The sequence below is a fragment of the Symphalangus syndactylus genome, chromosome 22 (genome assembly GCF_028878055.3).
Source record: "Symphalangus syndactylus isolate Jambi chromosome 22, NHGRI_mSymSyn1-v2.1_pri, whole genome shotgun sequence".
Taxonomy (NCBI): domain Eukaryota; kingdom Metazoa; phylum Chordata; class Mammalia; order Primates; family Hylobatidae; genus Symphalangus; species Symphalangus syndactylus.
Window position 1 is genome coordinate 34,856,810 of NC_072444.2, and position 8,292 is coordinate 34,865,101.

An 8,292-nucleotide genomic window follows, 5' to 3' on the forward strand; every position below is an offset into this window, starting at 1 on the left:
AAAAAAATACAAAAATTAGCCGGACGTGGTGGCGGGTGCCTGTAATCCCAGCTACTCAGGAGGCTGAGGCAGAGAACTGCTTGAACCCAGGAGATGGAGGATGCAGTGAGCCGAGATTGCGCCACTGCACCCCAGCCTGGATGACAGAGTGAGACTCCATCTCAAAAAAAAAAAAAAGAATTCGACTTTTTTTTTTTTTTTTTTTTTTTTTTGAGGCAGAGTCTCGCTCTGTCTCCAGGCTGGAGGGCAATGGCGCGATCTCAGCTCACTGCAACCTCCGCCTCCTGGGTCAAGCAATTCTCCTGCCTCAGGCTCCCGAGTAGCTGGGACTACAGGCACCCGCCACCAAGTCCGGCTAATTTTTTATACTTTTAGTAGAGACGGGGTTTCACCGTGTTAGCCAGGATCGTCTCGATCTCCTGACCTCATGATCCGCCCACCTGGGCCTCACAAAGTGCTGAGATTACAGGCGTGAGCCACTGCACTCGGCCTGGAATAGGCGTCTCTTTTAAGGCTGAGTAAAATGTTATTCTCAGGATGGACTATACTCGGTTTATCCACCATCTGCTGATGAACACTTAGGTGCTCCCACCTCTTGGCTGTTGGAACTGCTGCTGCAATGAATAGGGGCGGGCATCAAGGTGTTTCATAGATGTGATTAGTATTTAAATCAGTAGGCCGGGCACGGTGGCTCATGCCTGTAATCCCAGCACTTTGGGGGGCCGAGGTGGGGGGATCACGAGGTCAGGAGATTGAGACCATCCTGGCTAACACAGTGAAATGCTGTCTCTACTAAAAATACAAAAAAAAAAAAATTGCTGGGCACGGTGGCTCATGCTTGTAATCCCAGCACTTTGGGAGGCCGAGGCGGGCGGATCCCGAGGTCAGGAGATCAAGACCACGGTGTAACCCTGTCTCTACTAAAAATACAAAAAATTATCCAGGCGTGGTGGCGGGCGCCTGTAGTCCCAGCTACTCGGAGAGGCTGAGGCAGGAGAATGGCGTGAACCCGGGAGGCAGAGCTTGCAGTGAGCCGAGATTGCGCCACTGCACTCCAGCCGGGGCGATAGAGCGAGACTCCGTCTCAAAAAAAAAAAAAATTAGCTGGGCATGGTGGCGGGCGCCTGTAGTCCCAGCTACTTGGGAGGCTGAGGCAGGAGAATGGTGTGAACCCCAGGAGGCAGAGCTTGCAGTGAGCCGAGATCGTGCCACTGCACTCCAGCCTGGGAGACAGAGCAAGACTCTGCCTCAAAAAAAAAAAAAAAAAGAAAAATTATTTAAATCAGTAGACTTTGGGTAAAGCACATGACCCTCCATAATGTAGGGGGGCCTCATCCAGTTAGTTGAGGACCTTAAGAGAAAAGACTGAGGTCCCCCAAGGAAGAAGGAATTCTGCCTCCAGACGGCTGCAACATCAGCTCCTCCCTGGAGGTTGCCTACAGTGCAATTACACGGGACAATTCCTCAAAATCTCTCTCGTCTGTATATATGACAGACATATATATACAGACATACACACATATACACATCCCCCTGCTTCTACCACAGAGGGTCACCGCAGACATCACCACTGCCACTGAGGGTCCCCAGTGAGAAGACACTGAGAAACCCCACCCCACTCCAGGGCAGAAGCCTCAGCTGCAAACCCACCTCACCTGAGCCACATGACACAAGGTGGTCATTGTGTCCACAGGCAGGACTCTGATGGTCCCTGCAGGGGACAGAAACCAGACTTTCTGTCTGGTTCTGCTTCCCCCTTCCTGTCACAGGGGCTGACCCCTAACAGGGAGCTCCTATCCCAAACTCCATCTCAGGGTCAGCTTCTGGGGAGCCCGAGCTGTGACGTGATGGGATGCTGGCGGTGGACCCCCCCTGCTGCCAAGCTGCAACCAGGCACCAGTGCGGGACAAAGACACACGCCCCTGCATAGTCACCTGTTACACTCACTGGTGGTGAGTTGGAAGGGCAGAGGGGTGGACCAGGTAACTGTCACCAATCGAGGCTACAAATGGTAGAAGGAGAGAAAGGGGCACTTGAAAGCCAGGGGTGAGCCCAAGTGTGAGCATCGGGGGCCCTCTGTGGTTCAGGCAGCATCTCTGCTCTCCACTCTGCAGTGGGAGGGCAGCGAATCAGAGGCCCAAGCCCAGGACTTAACTCAGAGCCAGCAGGGCCCTGGTGGGGACATCCAGGCGGGTGTCCCCTGAAGTTTGATCCCCAGGTTGCTCTGAAGCTTCCACGTCTGCAGGTTTGCTCACCACTCCATAGGAGGAGCTGACACTCCCACCCCCAATGCTGGAAGGACCCAAACCAGAGGCAACACTGGTTCCCCCGAGCCCCACCTGCCCTGGTAGCATGAGGTTGTCTCTGAGGGTGGAGCTGCAGCCGGAACCTGGCTGCGGTCGAGTGGACCTGGTGCTGCCGCGGCATCTACGGGGTCTGGACCCACAGGGCTCCCTTGGGCCTGGAGCGTGTGTTCGGTAGGAAGAGGACTTCATGGCTCCCGGCTTCTCCTGCCGTTCCCTTCCTTCTGCAGCTTCTGCCTGAGGCCTCCTCGGCAGAGCACAGGGCAGGTGACAGTGATGGGGCGAACACCCGAGCCATAGCCCCTTTGCACACGGTGTCACCTGCTCAGCCCTGGGCTGGCCCCTTCCCAACCTCATCACCTCCAGCTGCCCCACAGTGGCTTCCTGGAATTCCCCCGAAAAGTTGTCCCTTTGAGTCCTCGTCTCAGGATCTGCTTACAGGAGCCCGGCCTGGACAAGGGTGAAAAAACAAAGTGAAGCCCGAACTCCAGACCCACAGACCACACAAGGAGGAGGGGATGTGAGCCGCAGGGCCCTGCACTCCCAGCACTGCACAGGAGATAGCTAGAGACAATGTCTTGGGCTTAAAATGCAACGTGAAACCTCTAAGGTGGCCATTAAAATGAATGAAACTGCTTGTATAACCTCCACACCTGCGGAGGGAAAAATAATGATGAAAATGTAATAAATCTAACAGAACACAGGAGGGGAGAAAGAAGCATAAATAGAAAGCAGAAAGTCACATTATAAAAGTACATTCAGGGCCAAGCGTGGTGGCTCACACATATAATCCCAGCACTGTGGGAGGCTGACGTGAGAAGATGGCTTGAGCCCAGGAGTCTGAGACCAGCCTGGGCAACATAGTGAAACCCTGTCTCTACAAAAATACAAAAAAAAATCAGCCTCAGCCAGGCATGGTCAGTGGTCCCAGCTACTCAAGAGGCTGAGGTGAGAGGATCGCTTGAGCTAGGGAGGTTGAGGCTGCAGTGAACTATGATTGTGCCACTGGACTCCAACCTGGGTGACAGAGCCAGACCCTGTCTCAAAAACAACAATAAAACAAACAAACAAACAAACAAAACAGAGGAAAGAGCTCAAAGAGTTGAAAGTGGATGTTTCTGGGAAAGGGCAGGCCGGCGGAGGGGCTGCGGGTTACCAGCCCTAAAAACCATGGATTATTTTGGGAAATGCACGCTTGTCTTGGAACAAATAAAGGAGCGCCCCGCGGCCGCCCGGGGTCTTCCGGGACCAGCGCGCAGGGCTGCCAGCAGCCCCGAACCAGCAGCGAGGGCGGCGCCAGGGCTTCTCCCGCCATCCGCGGTCCTCAGCCGGGTTCTGTAAAGCCGGGCTGTGCCTCAGCTTCCCTCTGCGAAGTGGGGGAGGAGGAGCGAAGCCCAGCGCGCCCTGAGGTGGGGCCTAGCCCTGCACTAGAGCCTTCTCGCTTTTTTTTTTTTTTTTTTGAGACAGAGTCTTGCCCTGTCGCACAGGCTGGAGTGCAGTGGCGCGATCTCAGCTCACGGCAACCTCCGCCTCCCGAGTTTAAGCGATTCTCCTGCCTCAGCCTCCCGAGTAGCTGGGATTACAGGCGCCTGCCACCACGCCCGGCTAATTTTTGTACTTTCGGTAGAGAAGGGGTTTCACCATGTTGGCCAGGCTGGTCTCGAACTCCTGACCTCAGGTGATCCGCCCGCCTCGGCCTCCCAAAGTGTTGGGATTACAGGCGTGAGCCACCGCGCGCGGCCGTTTCTCGCTTCTTGCTTGACGTTTACGTGGCACAGCCTGTGAGAGCCTGTGCTCGCCACCGCCGCGCGTCCTGGCGGCGGTGGGGAAAGGCGGGCGGAGCCCCGATCATCCGGCCCCGCCCCGTCATCCGGCCACGCCCCGTCACTTCCCCCCCCCCCCCCCGCCACGGCCCGCCTTGACGCCCGCCCCACCCTGTATCCGCCCCGCCCCCCTGGAAGCTCCGCCCCGCGTCGTTAGCTCCGCGCTTTCCCACCAGACGGCGCTCGCAGGCCGCGCGGAGTCGGGGCGGTCGCGGGCGTCTGGGGTCGCCCCGCTTGGAGTGGGAGCTGGGCCGGCCGGGGTCGCCGTCCGAGTCCGGTCGTGGGGATTTCGAGCGCTGCGAAACGGCGCCGTCCGCGCCGCCCTCCGTCCTGGTTCACACCTGGCCCTGTGAGTTTCCCTTCCGGACTCCCACCGTCGCCGGGAACGAACGGAGGCGCCGGCTGCGGCCCCGCGGGGTGCCCAGACTGCGGCTCCTGAGAGGCCCCTCGCCGCGGAGGGCTCGGCCCGGCTCCCTGCTCCACCTCGGGGCGCAGTGGCAGCCAGGTTCCGGGGCTCCTCCGTCCGCGTCCTCTTCAGCCTCCTTCGAATGTGACAGCAGCTGGGTCATGTTGTCCAAACGTACCAGGAGCCCCAGATCCTCCCTGCAGCCCGGGCCCCACCGCGCCCGGTGGCCCAGGAGCCCCTGCACTCCCGCAGCCGCCCTGTCCCGCCTCCTTCCAGCTCCCAGAGGGGACCGCAGATGGGGACTCCCGGAGTCCCGGCCTGGGGGCAACACCCAGCCTGAGGCGGGCAGGCCCTGGGGGCGGGCGGGCACGGATCTGGCCTCAGCAGGGCCCCAGGAGTCAGGTTGACTCAGCCCCTCACTCCTGCCACCCTCTGCAGGGATAGGGGCTTCCTCCTCATGGTCACTCCCAGAGGTCCCAGCTCGGTGCCCAATCAAGGCCTGACCCCCTGGTCCACAGGGGCTGCTGGAGAGGCCACAGGGCAGGAGAGACAGACCCTTAGAAGTATGATGGGGGCCGGGCCCTAGGTAGCTCACACCTGTAATCCCAACATTTTGGGAGGCAGAGGCAGGCGGATCACTTGAGGTCAGGAGTTTAAGACCAGCCTCGCCAACATGGCGAACTCCCCACCCCCAACTCTACAAAAACATTCAAAAATTAGCCGGGCGTGGTGGCACATGCCTGTAATCCCAGTAACTTGGGAGGCTGAGGAAGGAGAAATGCTTGAGGTGATTGAGAGGCGAGATTGCAGTGAGATCATGTCGCACCTGCCACTGCACTGTAGCCTGAGCAACACAGGGAGACTCCATCTCAAAAAAAAGGCCGGGCGCGGTAGTTCACGCCTGTAATGCCAGCACTTTGGGAGGCCAAGGGGGGTGGATCATGAGGTCAGGAGATCGAGACCATCCTGTGAATGGTGAAACCCCGTCTCTACTAAAAATACAAAAAATTAGCCGGGCGTGGTGGCATGTGTCTGCAGTTCCAGCTACTCGGGAGGCTGAGGCGGGAGAATGGTGTGAACCCGGGTGGCGGAGCTTGGAGTGAGCCGAGATCGTGCCACTGCACTCCAGCCTGGGTGACAGGGCGAGACTCTGTCTTAGAAAAAAAAAAAAAAAGAAAGTCTGGTGGACAGGCTGGGCCTACCCCCAGGGGACCCCAGGGCAGGCCTGGGCAGAGCTCCAGGAGGCGTGCAGCAGCGCCCAGCCAGTCTCAGACCTGCGTCAGCCACAGGCTCTAGGGGCCACGTGCCTGGCCACACCTGCTGGTTTCCAAAACACCCAGCACATGCAGGCCCAGCCTCCCCAGGAAGGGCAGCACCCCTGCTCGAGGACTCCTGGTTCCACCCAAATCCCTGCTGCTTGGGGTCCTCTTCCACCCCTGGGCAGCCCCCATGCCCTCAGGCCTCCCAGACCACCACCTTGGTCTGTGCCTCCTCCAGGACCTCACTGGTCCCCATGCCGCACCCCACCCCTTATTGCCTCTTCCAAGCAAACCTTGCATCAGCTCCCAGGAGACACACACTGGAGCACGCTGGAGCCTCAGGACAGCATTCTAGACAAACAGCCTCAGGCCCCAGGGGCAGTCCCAGGAGAAGGCCGTGCCTTTGAGGTGAGTCCTGCCTAGAAGTCAAGGGGCTGAGACCCTGGGGGTTCTGCATGGGACCCTGGGCCTGGATGGCCCTGCTGAAGGGCCACAGCTGCCCCCTCCTGCCCCAGGGCACGTGCTGTGGTGCCCACCTCCACTTCAGAAGATGTCGGACTGCACTTGGGTCCCAGTCATAAGTCCCAGGGAGACTCCACTGCCCTGATGGGCTGGGCTGACATTGTACATTCTGGACTCCCCGAGGCCAAGGCCTGTTATCTCCAGGCCTTAGAGATGGGGACTAGTGGAGCCCAGGCCTGGGGGCAACACCCAGTCTGAGACGGGCAGGCCTGCCTCTCACGCCCACCCCCAGAGAGCTTCAGCCACTCCCAAGGGCTGGCCAAGCTGGCCTGGGTGGACACTGCCCATCTTCCCCACGCCCAGGCCAGCACTCCCAGGAGTCAAAAAAAGTTACCATATTACCCAGCAACTCTGCTCCTAGGTATATACCCCAAAGAATTTGAAACAGATGTTCAAACAAAAGAATGTGTATGGCCAAGCACGGTGGCAGGTGACAGAGTGAGACTCCATCTCAAAAAAAAAAAAAATTAGCTGGGCGTGGTGGTACATGCCTGTGATTCTAGCTACTTGGGAGTTTACTTGGGCCTGGGAGGTAGAAGCTGCACTGAGCTGTGATGGTGCCATTGTACTCCAGCCTAAGTGACAGAATGAGACCCTGTCTCAAAAAATAAAAATAAAGGCCAGATGCAGTGGCTTATGCCTATAATCCCAGTACTTTGGGAGGCGGAGACGGGTGGATCACCTGAGGTCAGGAGGTTGAGACCAGCCTGGCCAACATGGTGAAGCCCTGTCTCTAGTGAAAATACAAAAATTAGCAGCGCATGGTGGTGGGTGCCTGTAATCCCAGCTACTGAGGAGGGTGAGGCAGGAGAATAGCTGGAACCTGGGAGGCGGAGGTTACAGTGAGCCAAGATCACACTACTGCACTCCAGCCTGAGCGACAGAGCAAGACTGCATCTCAAAAAAATAAAAAATATATATAAATAAAAATGTTAAAAGGACACTGTCAAGAGAGTGAAAAGACAGCTTATGGGAATCTTTGCAAATCATGTATCTGGTAAGAGCCTAATATTCTGAATATACAAACGGCTTTTTTTTCTTTTTTTTTTGAGATGGAGTTTCGCTCTTGTCCCCCAGCTGGAGTGCAATGGCGTGATCTCGGCTCACTGCAACCTCTGCTGCCTGGGTACAAGCGATTCTCTTGCATACAAGCGATTCTCCTGCCTCAGCCTTCCAAGTAGCTGGGATTACAGTCACCTGCCACCATGCCTGGCTAATTTTTTATATTTTTAGTAGAGACGGGGTTTCACCGTGTTAGCCAGGGTGGTCTCAATCTCCTGACCTCCTGATCCACCCTCCTGGGCCTCCCAAAGTGCTGGGATTATAGGCGTGAGCCACTGCGCCTGGCAGGAATAGATTTTTTTTTTTTTTTTGGAGACAGAGTCTTGCTCTGTCACCCAGGCTGGAGTGCGGGGGTGCGATCTTGGCTCACTGCAACTTCCGCCGCCTGGGTTCAAGCGATTCTCCTGCCTCAGCCTCCCGAGTAGCTGGGACTACAGGCACACGCCACCACGCCCGGCTAATTTTTTTGTATTTTAGTAGAAATGGGGTTTTACTATGTTGCCTAGACTGGTCTAGAACACCTGAGCTGAGGCGATCCGCCCACCTTAGCCTCCCAAAGTGCTGGGATTACAGGCATGAGCCACTGTGCCCGGCCAAGAATAGATTTTTTTTTAAAGGAAAATAAGGCCGGGCGCAGTGGCTCACGCTTGTAATCCCAGCACTTTGGGAGGCCGAGGCGGGCGGATCATGAGGTCAGGAGATCGAGACCACTGTGAAACCCTGTCTCTACTAAAAATACAAAAAATTAGCCGGGCGTGGTGGCAGGTGCCTGTAGTCTCAGCTACTTGGAGAGGCTGAGGCAGGAGAATGGTGTGAACCCGGGAGGCGGAGCTTGCAGTGAGCCGAGATTGCGCCACTGCACTCCAGCCTGGGCGACAGAGCGAGACTCTGTCTCAAAAAAAATAAAAATAAAAATA